Source organism: Macaca fascicularis, chromosome 4, assembly GCF_037993035.2.
Source record: "Macaca fascicularis isolate 582-1 chromosome 4, T2T-MFA8v1.1".
Classification (NCBI taxonomy): Eukaryota; Metazoa; Chordata; class Mammalia; order Primates; family Cercopithecidae; genus Macaca; species Macaca fascicularis.
Window position 1 is genome coordinate 150160671 of NC_088378.1, and position 20413 is coordinate 150181083.

General features: G+C 38.4%; 1 long non-coding RNA gene across 1 annotated transcript in view; it reads right to left on the minus strand.

The window, feature by feature from the left end:
* Positions 1-19230, minus strand: part of LOC123572904 (uncharacterized) — a 69287-nt gene extending 50057 nt beyond the window's left edge. The window contains exon 1 of the long non-coding RNA XR_006697492.2: positions 19163-19230. This is a non-coding gene — a long non-coding RNA (uncharacterized lncRNA). The remainder of the gene's footprint in view (positions 1-19162) is intronic.
* Between the last annotated feature and the right edge of the window lie 1183 nt (positions 19231-20413).

Consider the following 20413-nt stretch of genomic DNA (forward strand, 5'->3'; position numbering starts at 1 on the left):
CAAATTTCTGCTTCAGGCTTGAATTTCTTCCCAGAAAATGGGTTTTTCTTTTATATTCCATCAGTAGGCTGCGAATTTTCCAAACTTTTATGCTCTGCTTCCTCTTGAAAACTTTGCCACTAAGAAATTTCTTCCATGAGATACCCTAAATTATCTCTCTCAAGTTCAATATTTCACAGATATCTAGGGCAGGGGCAAAATGCCACCAGTCTCATTGTATAGCAAGAGTGACCTTTATTCCAGTTCCCAAGAAGTTCCTCATCTCTGTCTGAGACCATCTCAGCCTGGATCTTATTGTCCATATCACCATCAACATTTTGGCCAAAGCCATTCAACAAGTCATTAGGAAGTTCCAAACTTTCCCACATCTTCCTATCTTCTGAGCCCTCCAAGTCTCCAGGAAGTTCCAAACCTTCCCACATTTTCCTATCTTCTTCTGAGCCTTCCAAACTCTTCCAAACTCTACCTGTAACCCAGTTGCAAAGTCACTTTTACATTTTTGGCTATCTTTACAGCAGCACCCCACTTCTGGTACCAGTTTACTGTATTAGTCTGTTTTCACACTGCTGATAAAGACATACCAGAGACTGGGTAATTTATAAAGCAAAAGAGGTGTAACAAATTCACAGTTCCACGTGGCTGGGGAGGCCTCATGATCATGGCAGAAGGTCAAAGGCATGTCTTACATGGTGGCAGGCAAGAGAGAATGAGAGCTAAGTGATAACAGAAACCTCTTATAAAAACATCAGTTCTCATGAGACTTATTCACTACCACGGGAACAGTATGGGGGAAACTGCCCCTCATGATTCAATTATCTCCCTCCAGTTCCCTCCCACAACACACGGGAATTATGGGAGCTACAATTCAAGATGAGATCTGAGTGGGGACACGGCCAAACCATATCACGATTGGACCAAGGTTTCCTTGTCTCCAATGTGGACTGAAAAAGAAGTCTGTCTGAATATGCAGGGAAATTCTAAGAAGTAGAGAGAATCAAAGTTGTATCGGTCCATCAGATACAGGCACTGAAATCAAAATCAGCCATGTGCCCTAATCCCTGAGGGAAGAATTATTCTGATCACCTTGTGGGGGTTTAGGTGTTGAGTGTTGAGAGGCTAATGTGACCTCATGAGTGAGCCCTTTGTGTCCATTCAATATACCTTTAAAATTGCTTCTCTGTATAAATTTATAGATGAATTGATGTGTTAAAAGCTTGTACTTCCTTGCCCTGTAAGGGTCAGAGGAGGTTCTTCTAATGGGGAAGAGAAGCATGTAGAGGAGGGATTGTAAGGTCAATGTCCCTGCCATTTGCCACCAGTAGCTGGTTCAGAATTTATCACAATTGCCTCTACTCTGTAATGTCAGAGTTTTCACTGTGTACATATAATGTCCTGTTGAATGACAATCCAGAAGCCTCAGCCCCAATGGTTTAACTACAGTGTTGTCACAAATGTAGGGAGCTGCTCACCCAGTAAAGATTCTTGGAACTATGTGATTGGCTTAACAATGCTCATTCTCTTCAGCAAGCAAACCATCCTCTGCTAGCCTGAGCACCATGAAGTAGGCCCAGCTTATTGGAATCATAGAGCCGTGTATGCCTCACCTGTGCATGCTACTTGGTTCCTTATACTGCTAACCCACAAATTAGCATCCTTTAAGGGGGAACCAAACTAATAGGCTGCACTGGAAACTGTCCAGCAAGCTGGGGTACGCTTTCTACCTTTGAGGTCCCACAACCCTAATGACTTCTTTGAGATTCAAGTCTCTGTGACTAATGATTTTTTCTAACAGAGCCCCTGGAAAAGGAAGGCAACCTCCATCTGGAGAGCCACTTGGGGTTTTGGACTTGTCACCTTCCCAACATGGCTACCAGGTACACTGCTTTAAAAAGCAGATCTTGTTTTGCTGCTGGGCTCTTGTTGAAATGAAATGTCTGACCCATGGAGGTCTTGTGGCTCTCCAGTCTGTTATTCCCATTTGGGGTTTGGTTAACTCAGACTGCATGACTAATGAGATGGAAAAGGCCAAATAAAACTTTATTTATCCAATAAAAATGCTGTATTTGAGGATATATATGGTCTGTCACAGATGCATTTTTGCTTTATATGACAATGTGACAGCTATTCCAATGGGGGGAATTTTCTCCTCTACAACTGAGGAAAAGCTGGAAGCTCCACAGGGCCCTTTCCTTGAAGAAACCAACTGGAATCAAGATACTGATTAAGCCTGTTACCTCCATGGTTGTCTTCACCCATTGTCATGCCAAATATGGTACATAGCCACTATCATAGACTGACTATGGAGTAAAGGACTCTACATTTCTGATGCAGAGGCACCCACTAAATGACAAACTTGTGATTCCTGCCAAAAGTTGACCCATCTCTTTTATAGTGAGAAAGGCTAAATCACATTGGCCATTGTTCATGCCTACATCTGACTTCCAGCCCCTTCTGAAAGCTATGGGTCATGCCTGACCACTGTTGAACTTTTTCAGGCTACAGCTTTGCCATTCCAGTCTAATCAGCTAGCTCCCACTACAACACTGTGGCTGTCAAAATGAATCTGTCTTGTGTTTTTGGCTTTGTGGGCCATTTTCAATCTGACAGTGAAGTACCCTTTATTACAAGATCAGCTCAACAGTCGGCTGAGAGCTAAGGTATGTAATGGACTTTCAGTGATCTCTACCACTTAGAGGCATCTGGTATTATTGAGTAGCAAATCAGCCTCCTTGAAAATTGGCTTGAAAAGATTTCTCTCTGCCTCCCTCATCACACTCTGGCCCATACAAAATAGGAAGACAATTTGGTCCCTGACCACATGAAAGGATCACCCTTTCTCAGCTACTTCTTGAGTAATGATCAAGATGAAAGGAGTTAGAGATTGAGTAGACATATTTTGAAAATTCAGGATTCTGCCTTGACCATTCTAAGTATTATATGTCTTTCTTTCCCCAAAGAGCAACCCTAGCTCAGGCTGGTTGATACATTCTCCAAGTGGAAGCCTGGCCAAAAGGGGGCCAGCCTAGAGGATTCAAAATGAATCCTAGTTAAGTTTTATAAAAATGCCTTTGTTCTTCTTGTACCTAACCCTTCCAGACAAAAGGTTTGGGTGTGGGTTGGGAATAATCAGAAATAAAGGCGATGTGATAGATATTGGAATAGAACACTCCCATTCTGTGGCAATGGAGAGAGAGCAACAAGGAGCATTTTAGATTTGGGACGTATAGAAGATAGAGGATCATTAATGATATATTGTCTTTCAAAATTATCCCTGGGCCCTTTCTTCTGCAGGAAGATGCCCTCATGTGGAGCTCCCAAACTGCTGCAAGTGCCTCAAGTTTAACCCACATTCAGTCTATCATCCCCTACCAGAGGATTCTGATCATGATTTGATTGCCTTTTTTCTTAACCTTGCTGAGAGCCTATTGGAAAAATCAGATGGCCTCAGTTCCTGCTCCTCCCATGCAAGAAACCTCCAGATGTTCCCCTCTCCCCACCTAGCCATTCTCAGTCAATCCAAGGGACAGATGAATGCCACCTGGGTGGTGGTGTGGATAAACAGGACCAAGGGACCAAGTGCCTTCAAAATGCAAGGACTAGACTCAATTATTTGAACACAACTAGGAATCCCAAGGCCTACCAACCAGCCAGGAAGCTACCTCAAAAGCTCTGCCAACCTCTGCCCTTTGAATAATGTAGGTCCCACTTGGGAGACCCCAACATTTGTAAACAATACTTTCTTTTCAGAGTCACCACATGTGTCCTTGGAATTGTATACCTTGTGTGGGAGTGAGCCATTCATTTACTACCCTCTCCCAAACTGCAGTGCCATCCTTCTGGTTACAAAAGGTGGTACAAAATCTGTCCTTCCTTGACTTTAGTTAAATTGACCAATTATACTACATTGACCCTGGAAGGAATCCAGGTCAGCCTCAATTTACTGGCCAAGCTGTTTATAAGTAATGCATAGACTTCTTCCTTGCAGGCAAAGGCAATCTATGCGGTCACTAATACATCATGCTGTACTTAGATTATTGCCTTGGATCTAAAGGAAAAGTTAATACAGAAACTTATAAAGAAAGTTACCTGGCTTTCTAAGGTAGAGCTTAGTGGTCCCTGGGATTTGTTCAGATGGTTGAGTCCAGGACCAGGACTCAGGGTCATCGTTCAGGTCAATGTTGAATAGGCTTCATTCTGCTGCTTGGAGTCCTGTTGACAGTAGCCTCATTCAATGTTGTATAGACAAATTGAACAGATTTGATCCCAAACTTTGTCAATCAGACTAATCAGATCAAGTAGAATACTCATGGGAAAATATGCTAGAAATCAAAACCGTGTAGAAATGAGAGGTGGATATTAGGGGGTAGGAGCGGGGGTGCGCTGGGAGAAAGCATTGAAGAGTACCTGCTGAAACACAGGTTTGTGTGAAGGGATCACCCTGCTTTCAGAAAGTTTGTGTTCTAAGCATTTATTGTTAAGTTGATGATTTGAACAACAAAATGCCTTTGCTTATAGAAAATGTGACAAATAAAGGGTTAGATTCCTAGACTAGAACACAAATGCTTATTTAACCCTGGCTATGATTTAAATAGGGCATTGCATATTTGGTTTTAAATAGTTTTCTAACTTTTTTTCATGTGTGTCTACATATAAACACATGCTTTTTTATTTCAGTGACATTATATGCTAAATAGACTGAAAAATGACTGTTGGGAGCTGACCACAATTTACCTCATTTTTTTCTGTGAGATTGAATGCACCAAGGCATGTTCTCTATAGCTTTATCACAACTACAGAACTCAAACCACAGATGAGACAGTGCATAGGCTTAAGAAACACTCACGGCCCCCACCATGGTTCTGGGCATCAGGGAAGTGTCAAAGAGAAAAAGAAAACTCAAAACACTCACGGCCCCCACCATGGTTCTGGGCATCAGGGAAGTGTCAAAGAGAAAAAGAAAACAAAACACTTCTCCCTTTAGCATTTTGGAAAGCTCTCTTCCGGCATGTACCAGCCATTGACACACTCAAATGCACAAGCCTGGTTATTTTTGGTGGGAAGTGCTCTGTATTTTAGAGTTCATAGAAGGTTACCAGAGTTGGAATTCACTAGAAAATTCTATTAAACCCTAAACAAAGAGAACCTTTTTAAAAAGCCATAATTGCTTTAACTGAAGATTATTTCAAAAATTCTATTTAAACTAACTATAATTTTTTTTCTCCTTCATGATAGATAATTCTATGTTGGAAGTAGATTTCAAGGTTAAGTCATTTTTTACTATTTTTGCCAGAACAAAATCTTTAATACGACCCTGAAAAAAATAATAATAAAAGAAAGTAAGAAGTTAACAGTAGTGATTCCAAAACAAGGTCAGAATAATGAATATATCCTCGGAGAGGAAATAACATGCAGAGATTGATATGTTAATCACCTCCACATGTTAGTCTACTGCCACTTTAAAAGATAATCTTTCCCGAGCTACTCAGTTTTGTTTTGTTTTGTTTTTTCTTTTTAACTTTCTTTATTGGGATGAAGGGTAAGGAGGTTTTGCATGGACTTTCTTCCCAGAAACGTTCACATAATGACAAGTAATACTTACATAGTATGGTTTTTATATTCCAGAAACTGTACTATATCCTTTTCTATGCATTGAATCATTTAAACATTAAAACAATTCTATCAGGCAGGTAATATTATTATATCCATTTTTCAAAAGAAGAGGTGCCGGCACAGATAAGAAACTTGTCAAAGCTCACATGCTAATAAGAGAAAGAGCAGGGATTTGGACCCAGGCAGTGTGACTACAGCGTCTACCTGAATCTACAGCCCACTACACTCTAGTGTTTCACACTCACAGATGCACAGGGATATATGGAATCGTATATGCAATCTCAAAAGGTGTCACTAACTCTCAAAACCTAGACTTAAAAATCCTTATTCTAAAAGCTTTTTGGCAACATTCACTCTTTTAGAATATTTTAAAAATATGATGTCATAATCATATGTCCCTTCTACCTAAAGAGAAAGAGGTGGGAGAAATAAGATGAACAGACTTATGGTTGACATTCTATTTCTGTTTCAGAAAATTCTAAAACTGCATTTTCCCTCTGCTCTTAACACCATAACAACCAGCATGGAAGACTTCTATAACCAAATGTAGGTTGGTTGGTTTGTTTCCCACCAAGAAGCACTGGACGCCAGCTGGGTGTCCTTGGATTCAATTCCAACACTGTCTACCTGGAGATAGCTTCAGATCCCACAGGTTGACGGCTCAGACCCCAAGATTGGCCCCCTCCCTTCAAATACCAGTCACAAGTCCAGGCCTCTGGAACTTCTGACCAAATGGCTTCAAGTTGGAGTTTCCATAATTCCCTCTTTATGTTTGATTAATTTGCTGGAGCAGTTCACAGAACTCAGGGAAACACGTACTGTGTTTACGGGTTTCTTACAAAGGACATTGCAAAGGATACAGATGAAGAAATGCATAGGGTGAGGTATGGGGAAAGGGGCATGGAGTTTCCATGCTCTCCCCGGGCATGCCATGCTCCGGTAACCTCCACGTGGTGAGCTATGAGGAAACGCTCTGAACCTAGTCCTCTTGGGTATTTTGGAGACCTCGTTATGTAGGCATGATTGACAACTGTGCAGAACAGTGATTGGACAAAAAGGGCATGATCTCATACTAATAGACGGAGTGGGGAAACACAGTGAGAAGTGTCCATTGGGATTCTTCTTGGCACCTCTGAGCAGCATTTTTTCCTCCAGAATGCAAGGCAGGACCTCATCTGGAATGAGGTTCTTTTGACCCACAATCAGATTAGATTCCTGCCTTGGGCAGGTAAGAGGAGGAGGAGGAAGTCAGAGAGAGAGAGATTCTGTTTCCTGAGTCCTGCTCCTGAGGCCCAAAGTGCCCTAGCATCACGACAGAGGACTATAATGAGGGTGTGGGCGTTGTGAGCCATTAGCTGTGGATGAAAACCCATATATGTAATAATAATACCACAGTCTCTGATATAGACAATTTTTTAGATGAATGAAGTGGTTTCTCCCTGAGAGCTAAATCTAGATACCTAGTTTCTCCCTAAGAATGAAATCTAGATACCATTTATTTCTCCTGTGTTAGAGGACATAAAATTTTTAATATCCCTTTATGTTAGAATGTTTGCAATATTTTTGGCCTGCGGATCAGGTGACCCTTCTTTCCTTAAGTTTCATAAATCATCCAGCAGAGTAGTGTCTATCAGGCAGGGCCATGCTACTCCTTTGTTCATTTTAATCTTTGGGTAATGTCAGACTAGCTGGTCAAAGCATGCCAGTAATATTCTTGTGACATCGTGAGCTGTTCATTGTTTTAAATTTTTACTATTTTTTTCACATATATTTTTAAAGTGCAAAAACAACTAGACTGATGCTCATTCCTGTCTCACCTCATCTTATGCCACTCTCCCCATTACTCTCATACTTTGGCGGTGGCCACGTTGGCCTTCGTTTGGTATCTCAAATATGCCAACCTCATTTCTTTCTGTCGGACTTTGTACTTGCTGATCTCTCTGTCCAGCAACTCTTCCTTTGTATTGTCCAGGATTCAGTTCCCATGTCGCCTCCCCAGAGAATGTTTTCTTTACTGTCTGCATAGTAAATATAAGTCCTATTAGAACAGGGACTTTGGGAACTCTGCTTGTCTCATAAACTCCAACATCACCTGTGTGTAGAATAGAGCCTGATACACAGTATTTGCTGAATAAATATCTTTTTTTTTTTTTGAGACAGAGTCTCGCTTTGTCACCTAGGCTAGGGTGCAGTGGCATGATCTCAGCTCACCCCAACCTCTGCCCCCTGGGTTCAAGCAATTCTCCTGCCTCAGCCTCCTGAGTAACTGGGATTACAGCTACCTGCCACCTTGTCCAGCTATTTATTTATTTATTTTTTTTGTATTTTTTGTAGAGATGGGATTTTACCATGGTGGCCAGGCTGGTCTTGAACTCCTGACCCCAGGTGATCCACCTGCCTCCGCCTCCCAAGTCTTGGGATTACAGGTGTGAGTCAAGGTGCCTGGCCAAACATCTGTTGAACAAATAAAAAATCTTCATGCTTTGCCAGATCTCTGGTTCCAACCCTAGGTGGTTCAAATAGGCAGCTTGAATTTCAGAGGAGGATAAACAAATACGTAAATTAATAATCAACAACAATCTTCACCTCTTTGTGGCACCTTCGAGCAAAAAGTTGGGGAATTAGACTATGGGATAGTATTAATATACCTTTCTCCATCGTTTCTCTTTGTCAAAAACATTAATAATGCACACACCAGCACCTAACGATCTAATTTTATTGGCCAAAACTATAAAATGCTCATGTCTGTGGACAGCTTGAACTCTTGAACATTAAATGCACATCAGTTAGGTAGCTTTTTATTCCTAGAGAGCAGCTTTTCCTCAGGCATGGTTTTTCAAAAACAGCCACAGAAATTTCTCTATTGATATAAAACAGCAGCAAATTTTAAAAATTAGTTTTGTGTTAATTACAGCCAGTTGTGGGGAAAAGAAGACTGTTTGCAGCCTGATTATTAGGACCTGTGCAGAAGTAAAAGTGAACTTTGCATCACTGCCACCTAATCTTCATAACTTGGAAATCAATAAGAGACACGAAGGAGAACGGAAAAGACAATGGACACAGCCGTTAAGCTTCCATCACATGTCCCTGGATGCAAAAATACACTTCTAAAATTATAACATGCAGAGTTTTTTCAGTTTGCAACTGGTCAATTGGCATAATTATTTTATTCTGTTTTGTTTTAAATAGTAGTCTCATCACCTAATGCATCTGGCATCCAACTGCAAGTTGACAAAGTATACATAATGGCTCTTAAAATGGCTCTCAAGAAAAATTCTGTCATCCTATAATCATCTTATTCATGCTGAAGGCATACTACTGTCTTTGGGGCATATTCAAATTTGTGAAACATGCAAAAAAGGGAATGAAATGACACTTTTGAGAAGCTGCTACTCAGAGAACAATTACTTATTACAGCATTTATCCTGATGGCAAATGACAAAGGATTTTACTTTTTTTTTTTAATTAACCAAGCAGAGTGTTTTCCCAGCAATAATATTCCCAGCCTTGTTACTCTATCAAAATAGGAATTTGACAACGGTCGACTTGCTTGGATAATTTATATTTTTCCAAATTGCCATAAGAGTTTGTGAGTTCTTGATTTCAATATTCTAAAAATTCATTTATAGCTTTCATTTATGTTTTTACTAAAAATTCCATAACCAGAAACATCTCAAGAATCATTAAAATAGACATGCAATCTTGTAACACCTGAGAGGTTATTAAAAAAAAAAAAAAAGATCTGCAATCTATAAAATTGCTCACTTTCCTAACTCATTTCTTGCTAATTATCACAATTCAATCTTAGATGTCTATTAACAGGATTATACTTCTCTCTCCTGCTTGTTTTACTTCCTGAAGTCTTAGGTCTTAAATATCTAAGCACATCGTCAATCTTCAGAAAAACATGACCACAAATTAGAAATGTTGCAACCAACCAGACTGAACTCTAAATAGGGTTTTTCTTTGATTACCCTTGTCACTAAAAGAGTTGGAGAGAAGATGAAAATGATGATCTGTTTTAAATCCGTCATTTGTTCAAGAGTGGCGATGAGATCTAGCACAACTGGAAGAAAAACTGATAGTGATGCCTTTCATTTATGCACCATCCTATTAGAATGTACAAAGTCCTCAGCATACCTTTGTGTATTCAAATATTATGACATTTCCATAAGATAGGCAGGGCACATATTATTATCACTGTTTCAAGGATGGAGAAATTGAAGTATGAAATGTTTAAATACTCTGCAAATGGCCACACATCTTAAAACATTGTGAAGCCTGCACTAGGACCCTAATTCTAATTCTAATTCTAGTGTGGTTTCCACTTAGTAACTCTGGTACTTAATATGTAAGGCATTCTTTTTCTATTTATAACTTTAATAAGTTAAATACCAATAAGTACCTTATTTTCTACATAATTTAATAAATATATAATCAAATTGATGCAATCGAATAATACTAGAGGTCCAGTTTTACTAATAATTTTAGTTTTCGTTTTTTTGCAATTTTGTTGCTTATAAATTTGATGATCTTTCTAAGGCAAAGAATTGAAAATGACCTTTAAAAATGTTAAACCTTTTGGAATATATGGTTAGTCATTCACAAATGTATTGATCTAAAGTTATAGGATTCATTAGCATTGCTTAATTTATCTATATTGCAATATGGATAGCGTTCAAACTGCAAAATATTATGTACTGGATAAGATATCTTTTTAAAACCTCTTACTTAGATTCTATTGGGACTGGCAAATAATTGAAAACACTTAGTTGAATATTTCAGGGAAGGTTGCCAAGGAGTGAATAAGAGAATCATATTTCATTTTTAAATGCTAGACAAAAGTCACCTAAAATGATGGTAACAGTGGTTAGAAGAAGGAAGGAAATTGGGCTGGGGGAAGGCCTAATTTACATAAGGTGCATTATCTAAAATTTTCTTTCTTTTGTTGAATTTGACAATTTACCAGAGCCTTTTCAGAAGTGTCTGACATCCCTTTTAATTAAGCAGCAAGTAGTAAGAATTGACAGGCAATGTGTTTCTAGAGTATTAATGCATACCTTGAGTGAATTCACCCCCTCAAGAAGAGCTCTAATTCTAAAGAAAGCATTTAGTCTGTCTCATATAGAATGTTAACACTGACTAAAACCACAAAGGTGTATTCATTTAGGTTAAATCTCTCTCATTTCCTGCTTATATAAGCAATTTATTTGTTATTTGTATTTTTTAATTGAAACAGAGTCTTGCTGTGTCACCCAGGCTGAAGTGCAGTGGCACAGTCTTGGCTCACTGCAATCTCCACCTCCCAGGTTTAAGTGATCCTCTGCCCTCAGCCTCCCGAGTAGCTGGGACTACTGGCATGCGCCACCATGCCTGGCTAATTTTTTTATTTTTAGTAGAGATGGAGTTTCACCATGTTAGTCAGGCTGGTCTCAAACTCCTGACCTCAAGTGATCCACCCGTCTCAGCCTCCCAAAGTGCTGGGATTACAGGCGTGAGCCACTGTGCCCAGTCATATAAGCAATTCATTTTACGCTGCAGGAGAGTCTGGTGTTTTTTTTTTCTTTTTTTTTTTAAGTTAGGGGGAATGTCATGTATTTCTACTACAATTACTTGGAAGGAGCACTGAGTCATTTTATGAAGACCAGCAAATTCTTACGCCAAATAGGAATGTCAGCTCTGAAAAGTGAGACTGCATTGCTAAGGTTAGATATGGGACTGTAAGAGTTTTCTCTGGGTTGGGTAAATTATGCTAGGTTATATGTGGAAGGAAAACCCCATGGATTTTTTATGCTTGTGTAATTTGTTATAGAACTGCCCCTGTTGTCGCTCATTCTGTCTCTTAACCAGGACATTGACCGTTCTCATTTGTTCATAGGATTCTTCTCAGTGTCCACCACTCCCAGATTATCTCTTCAATTGGCTTCCCCTGGCTCTTGCCTTTGAGCTTTGTTTTCTACACACAGATCAATATCTCTTTCCACTGGTATATTCTGAGAGAAGGATAAAAGAAGCATAATGGAGAGAAAGCATCAGAACCCCAATGAACAGAGAGGCAGCAAAACATTTAGTCCTGAAATATGGAAAGAAAAGTAGTTGTTTCAGTGTCTTTTCATATTGAGTTCCCATGTTGACTCCCCATATATAATTATTTTCCATGTCTTTTGTATTACTATAATATTCTCTCCTAGTGGTGGTATTTTGAGTGGATTTCTTGTTACCAGAAAATATTGACTAAGAGAGGATACTGGCTATTTCAAACATAGGTTTATTAAGTGATTGACCTAGATGTTGGGAACTATCTCAACATGGTCTAGCTAGAATAACCACTGCCTTTGAAGTTATTCACTGACCTATCACTATTTTGATTATTCTTCAAGCTTCAAAGGACAGAGATTTTCTGATGAGTGAGACCATGAATCATTATTGACATGGGGTAATTCCACTGAGTAATAGTGCATCCAGAAGTTTGAAATATACTCTAATTTAAATGAACACCACTAGTTTAGACTTTGTTGAAAAAGGCCACCATTTATAGAGCCCTGTCCCAATTTGTCAAATTGTTGGTGTCCTCGACCACAATGAATCCCAGTCTAATATGAAGCCCATGACACAAAAGTGGCAAGAATTTCTGAACAGAAGTCTTCACCTCTGCCTATTGCTATGGACATTTGCCAGGGATATTCTGGCAGCTACACAGCTTCATGTATTGATTTTACAATGGTTCACAAAATTCGTAGCTTTCCTGAATATAATGCAGAAACAAGAGTTAAATAAGTTGCACTGCTTCCTGTCCTTAAGTGAGCCATTCCTCTCATAATAAGGATACCAGGTATGTGACTGATCAAAGCCATATACCCAGCCGTTCTAGGTACATATAGGAAGAACCTAGGAGTTCACGCATTTATCAGAGCCTGCAGCAGAGATCCTTCTTGCTATTTGTAGAGAAAAGTCAAAAACATAATGTCTTTCATTTAGTCATTTTAGTTCTTTATGTCTTGAGTAGAAAACCATCAAGCCCTACTTTTAATATCTGTTGCAGAATTCATCCACCAAATTATTGTCATTAATGAAAATTTAGGCTGCATGTGGCAAAGAAAGGGGTAAACTTTTCAAGAAAAAGAGACTTACAAAATGAGATATAACCGGTGATGGGTAAACAAAATGTGGTATATGCATATGCTGGAATGCCATTCAGCAATGGAAGGAATTAATTGCTGCTCATCCCACACTACTATATGAGGGAGGCCAAATCTGGGAGGCCACATGCATATGAAATGTACAGACAAAGCAAATTTAAAGAACAGTAAGTAGATTAGTGGTTGTCTATGGCTGGAATGGGAAGAATTAACTGTAAAGGGCATGGAGGATCTTGTGGGGGGATCATAATGTCCTAAAGCTTGCTTATGGGGACTGCAACACCACTTAGTAGAGATACTAAATATCACTGAATTGTCAATCTAAAATGGGTGAATTTTATGATATGGAAAACATACTTAAAGTTATTTTTAAAACATGAAAAATTCAAAAGAAGAGGCTTCCCTAAGCATGACACAGAATGAAGCACTAAGAACCTAAGCACTGAGAATAGAAATGATTTTTTAAAAACACCTACTATGTACCCACAAAAATTAAAAATTAAAGAAAAAATTTAAAGAATCTAAGCACTCAGAATCTAAGTACTAAGAATGACCTGCTAAGTGCTAACTTCATGGTTGCTGCTGTTTTTCTGATTGTCATTGCCAGGAGTGCAATATATCTTGCCAAAAGTTTGTCTAATCTTTCTGCCCACATGAGAGACAGCCTAACTACAGACCAAGTCCTGAGAACTCCTGAGGAAAAGGGAAAGTTCTACCTTCTCCTGGATGTGGCAGCAATGCCACAGGGTCACCGTTGGATGATGAGAAAAGGCCAGGTTGGTCCCTGACTTTGTCCCAACTCTGCTTTGGGCATGTGACATGTTGAGACTGTGGAGGGTCTATGTTTCTGGTGGGGGATGGAGAATTCCCTAACCTGGTTGAGTTACCTGTAACCTGCTTATCTCAAACTGATGGGTTTTTTTGAAAAGATTATTTTACAATTGGAGAATAGACTGAGGAGAATCAAAAATGGAAATACAAAATCTTTATAGGACTCTTGCAATATTCTAGGTTGGAAACTAGGATCTTGACCAAAATGGTGACCATGATGACATGCATTTCAGAGACAGAATCAAGAGAACTTGATGATAGAGTGAAAGAAGAAAGGCTAAGGGCAATAGAAATCAAATCTGACATGTTCTGAAACAGGGAAGCATTATTTAGGCAGATATTTTAATGATGAATCACAGTTACCACAGGAGATATTCGTAAGTATTATTATTCAGTTTACCAGACTATACTTTACTTGAAAAAGAAAAGTGTGTGTGTACAAGGATATATATAAAATGTGTACTTTAAATCTATATTAATATATAATGATGCATGTAATATGTTACACACATAAACCTAAGTAAACTAAAATATATAATACTAACACATATAGTACATATATATTAATACATTACTAAATACATATATTTACAACTGAACTGGCCAAGTGTCAGCTCATTCTTTGCCATTAATTCCTTTACCAGCCTAGATAATGTTTTGACTCAACCAAAGTCTTTCAGACACCACTAAAATGGCCTCATCCCAACAGTCTGTTCTTTTTAGGGTATTGCAGCTGGAAGGTGGTGTGGTGTTTGATCTTTCTGTGGGTGTGTCAAGCTACAAAGAAATGGTAGTCTGACTCAGTTGGCTGTGCACTTAATGGGCAGGAAGTGCTTGGTATGTTCTTATTTATTTAGATAATTCTGCATAATCCAGTAAAGAGCAAGTACACAGTGTAGCAGGTGTACAAACTTCCTGCCTTTGAAGAGAAATACCACAATTCTCCAATGATCAAAGACAAGGAAAGAAAGGTAAGAGGGAAGAGCTGATGGTGGGCTGGCTCCCGGCCTTGGACCTCCTGAATTTGTCCTAGCTAAGGACAGGTGTTCCACTCAGAGAGGGCAAGTTATTTACATCAGATCCCAACTGTTTTAAAAGAGTAATGCTTCTACTTGCCATTTATATCTGAAAGGGAAAGAGAAATTAATAGTTACTGCGTTTCTATGCACTAAATGATAGAGTGGAATTATCAGACATGTTATCTATTTCTTGTAATATCCTCACTAATAAATTATTTTCATACCAAATTTACAAATATGAATGCCAAGCTTCTGATTAAGAAGTTTACCTAAGTTCATATAGTTAGTAAGTGGAAGAAATGGAAATTAAGATCTTTCAGCTCTACAGATTACTTTTCCCTCCCAATTACACTATGTGGCAAGGAGATGATTAGCCACACTGTCAGAGAGAGGGTAGGAGGAGAGAGAGTGATTTGGAAACATTAGAAATTTCTATTGTTTTAAAGCTGTATCTTTAATCATCTGAAAGGTTACATTCAGATGCTTTTACTTAAATCCTTAAGAGCTACAAAGAAGTAGTAATATAGAAGGCACAACTCTTCTAGGGCATCTTATCTATTTTTAAAGACATGAATTTCTCTGAATTGTAAGTGACCATGTTTGTTATATTTATGCTTTCTAAATATCTTATTGTACAAATAAGGAAAGCACAGAAGATGGATGCTAGGAAACAGCTTAAATATTATCACTCAGCATGTTACTGCACTTATGGGCCTGAAAACATATCTGGAAGCAAGACATGCATTATAAATCAATAAGGAATTTGATGAATACACGTTTGGTCCTTTTACTCAACCTTTGAAGAAATCTACTTCAGTAGACACTTGAACACACAAATTTCCACTGATACGCTTTGCCTACTGAAATCCTGACAAGGCAAGCATCTTCCTTTTCCAAGCACTTATATGATAGCTTGAGAAAAAATTTTGACTTTGCAATAGGAGCTAGGAGTTGTGTTGCACAAAGCTTACTATTTTGCCACATATTTTAGTGACTTTGCTTATATGCTGTATTTAGTAGGTTGTTAATCTAAGAGTTCAAGTATTTACAGGGACAAAGACTAAGAATGACACCAACCCTCAAAGTAGCTGAATACAAAGCTAAGTGATTGTACAGTCTAGAATGGCTCAAAAGTGACTCACTGGAAACCCATCTGAGACAAAGGAGCCAATCCCTCTTTAAGATCAAAGAAGGTCTGGGAGTGTAGTCAACCTTAAGTCAAATTAGTGAGTTTGGTTTCATAAAACTCATGTATGAAACATCAGAAAAGATGCAGGACAGGAAGAAGTGTCTATGTTGCTGACAAAGGCAACTTCTTTTGTAATAATATTTTGATCTTGATGAGAGTAAAATCATTTGAGTGGTGGCTGAGAGAATGTTGGTGAAATCATATAGATTTCTCCCTCACATGCCGAAAATGCCCAATCAATTCCAATTGGCTTTGAAAGAAGTTACCCTTGCTCTATGTAACAGAAAATTTTGCAGTCCTGCAAATAGTTAGGATAGTCACATAATATTTTAATCATATACAGACACAGATAAAAGATAAACATCATTTCTCATTTCTCAGGATCTTTAATTAGATTAGGGTTTAAGATAGCTTCTCAAAAAAAGTTTCAGAAACATTTCTTTGTGATACAAGAGATCACCATGGCACATTTTACCTATGTAACAAAACTGCACATCCTGCACATGTGCCCCAGATCTTAAAATAAAAAAAAAAAAAAAAGAAAGAAAGAAAACTTCAGGCCAATATCCTTGATGAACATTGATGCAAAATTCTCAATAAAATACTGGCAAACCAAATCCCACAGCAAATCAAAAAGTTCTCCGATCAAGTCGGCTTCATTACCAGAATGCAAGACTGGTTCAACATATGAAAATCAATAAATGTAACTCATCACATAAACAGAACTAAAGACAAAAAACACATAATTATCTCAATAGATGCAGAAAAAAAGCCTTTGATAAAATTCTACATCCCTTCATGCTGAAAACTCTCAATGAAGGAACATACCTCAAAATAATAAGAGCTATTTATGGCAAACCCACAGGCAATATCATACTGAATGGGCAAAAGCTGGAAACATTCCCCTTGAAAACCGGCACAAGACAAGGATGCCCTCTTTCACCACTCCTATTCAACATAGTATTAGAATTTCTGGCTGGGGCAATCAGGCAAGAGAAAGAAATAAAGGGTATTAAAATAGGAAGAGAGGGAACTAAATTGTCTCTGCAGATGACATGATCCTATATTTAGAAAACCCTATTGTCTCAACCCAAAACGTTCTTAAGATGACAAACAACTTCAGCAAAGTCTCAGATACAAAATTAATGTGCCTAAATCTCAAGCATTCCTATACACCAACAACAGACAAGCAGAAAGCCAAATCGTGAATGAACTCCCACCCATTCACAATTGCTACAAAAAGAATAGAATGCCTAGGAATACAGCTAACAAGGGAAGCGAAGGCACTCTTCAAAGAGAACCACAAACCACTGCTCAAGGAAATTCAGCAGGACACAAACAAATGGAAAAACATTCCATGCTCATGGATAGGAAAAATCAATATCGTGAAAATGTCCATACTACCAAAAGTAATTTATAGATTCAATGCTATTCCCATTAACTACCATTACCATTCTTCACAGAATTAGAAAAAACTGGCCAGGTGTGGTGGCCAGCAGTTTGGGAGGCCAAGGCACAGATCACTTGAGGTCAGGAGTTCGAGACCAGCCTGGCCAACATGGTGAAACCATGTCTCTACTAAAAGTACAAAAATTGGCCAGGCATGGGGGTGCATGCCTGTAACCCCAGCTACTCAGGAGAGTGGGGCATGAGAATTTCTTGAACCTGAGAGTTGGATATTGCAGTGAGCGCAGATAGCACTACTGCACTCCAGCCTGGGTGATAAATAGAGACTCTGTCTCAAAAATTAAAAAAAAAGAATTAGAAGAAAACTATTTTAAACTTCACATGGAACCAAAAAGGAGCCTGTATCGCCAAGAAAATTCTAAGCAAAAAGAACAAAGTTGGAGGCATCATGGTCCCCGACTTCAAACTATACTATAAGGCTACAGTAACCAAAACAGCATGGTACTGGTATAAAAACAGACACACAGACCAATGGAACAGAAGGGAGAACTCAGAAATAAGACCACACATCTATAACCATTTGATCTTCAACAAACCTGACAAAGACAAGCAATGAGAAAAAGATTCCCTAGTTAATAAATGGTGCTGGGAAACCTGGCTAGCGATAGGCAGAAAGTTGAAACTGGACCCTTTCCTTACACCTTATACAAAAACTAACTCAAGATGTATTAAAGACTTAAATGTAAAATCCAAAACTATAAAAACTCCTTAAGAAAATCTAGGCAATACCATTCAGGACATAGGCACAGGCAAAGACTTCATGATGAAAATGTCAAAAGCAACTGCAGCAAAAGCAAAAAGTGACAAATAGGATCTAATTTAAGTAAAGAGCTTCTGCACAGCAAAAGAAGTTATCATCAAGCGAACAGACAACCTACAGAATGGGAGAAAAGTTTTGCAATCTATCCATCTGACAAAGGTCTAATATCCAAAGTCTACAAGAAACTTAACAAGAAAAAAACAAACCCCATTAAAAAGTGGTCAAAGGACATGAATATACACTTCTTAAAAGAAGACATTTTCATGCGTCCAACAAACATATTTTTAAAAAGCACAACATGACTGATCATTAGAGAAATGCAAGTCAAAACAACAAGGAGATACCATCTCACACCAGTTACAATGGCAATGATTAAAATTTCAAGAAACAACAGATGCTGGCGAGGATGCAGAGAAAAGGGAACACTGTTACACTGTTTTGGGGAATGTAAATTAGTTTAACCATTGTGGAAGACAGTGTAGTGATTCCTTAAAGATCTAGAAGCAGAAATACAATTTGACCCAGCAATCTCCTTACTGGGTATATACCCAAAGGAATAGAAATCATTCTATTATAAAGATACATGCATGCATACATTCATTGCAGCCCTATTCACAGTAACAAAGACACGGAACCAACCCGAATGCCCATCACTGATAGACTGGCTAAAGAAAATATGGTACATATAAACCATGGAATACAATGCAGCCATAAAAAGGAATGAGATCATATCCTTTGCAGAAACATGAATGGAGCTGGAAGTCATTATTCTCAGCAAACTAACACAGGAACAGAAAACCAAACACCGCATGTTTTCACTTATAAGTGGGAGCGGAACAATGTGAACATATAGATATAGAGAGGGGAGCATCACACACTGGGGCCTGTCGGGGCGTGGAGGGAGGGAGAGCATCAGGAAAAATAGCTAATGCATGCTGGGCTTAATACCTGCGTGATGGTTTGATACATGCAGCAAATCACCATGGCACACATTTACCTATGTAACAAACCTGCACATCCTGCACACGTATCCAGGAACTTAACGTAAAATTAAAAAAGAAAATTGGTGAAAAACCACTAGCCTTTTCAACTCTATTAGTAGAGCCACTGCATTCATAAATGATATCTCAATCAAGAAGTAACTCACCAAATTGTCTAGATCACTTTCCTAGTGCTTCTCTTATTCTTTTTTTTTTTTTATTTTCTTCACCCTGGAGAAGAATCAAAGGTGAATGGCATGTCAGGTAAGTAAGGCAGGAATGCTACAGAAAATGTTCTAGTGCTATAAAAAATTGATCAGGTGCTTCTTTAATATCAACACTGTGCACAATTTATGTTGTGTATTCCCAGGATATCTCACTACTTTCCATCTGGATAAGTCCATTATCCATGGGGTTAAGAGCAGGGCATGAGGAGACAGGTTTGAACCCAACCTCACCGCTTACTAGCTGTGTGCCTCTATACAAATTACTTAACCTCTTTGGGCTGCAGTGAAAGGGGGATAACCATAGTCCTACCACACAGGGTTGTTATGACAATTAAATGAGTTTATATTCATAAAGTTGTTAGAACAGTGTCAGAAATACGGTAAGCATGAAACAAATGTTTCTCCCTTTTTTTGGTATACATTTAAAGGGTACAAGTACAGTCTTATCACATGAATATTTTGTACAGTGGTGAAGTCTGGACTCTTAGTGTAACCTAAATAAAATAAATAAGGTTTACTTATTTGTTTATTTTCCATCTATTGGATTTTGGCAATTACTCCTATAATTTGACTTTCTTTACCCTATTCTTCCCCATCCAACTTTCAATACATACACACATATAAGTGATATATATTATTTCAGTGAAAATCATGCCACTGTATCTCACATTCATTGGCCATGTCTATGAAAACATATTAATAATAATCCTTGTTATGGTTTCCTTTAGCCCTTATTTTATCACTCCAGTTTCATGGAACACAGCTCTTTCCATAGAATTAGAGGGAAAAAAAGAGCCCTGGAAAGACCATTATTTTTTTTTCTTTACCTCTGCCACCCACTTTCAAGCGAAACCACACACATAAATCACCTCAGACTCTTTCTTCATCATAATGTGGTTTCCATTCACGTCTACTCTGCCCTAAGGAAATGATTTTTGTTACAGGTGGGCAAATTCAGCACTAATGGCATTACCCTATGTTTTCAGGAAAACTTTTGAGGGCCCATTAAAGTTGCCAGTTTCACTGGTTTCTTGTCACTGATCAAGTTTAATTATTTCCGGTGCCATTGTCGAAAACCCAGAAACCAATTTCTCACTCACAATTCATGATCAGACTGGATAAACTCATGGCAAAACTCTTAAACTGCTTCCATAATGGACTCCTTCAATTTCTTTTTTTTAGACGGTAACT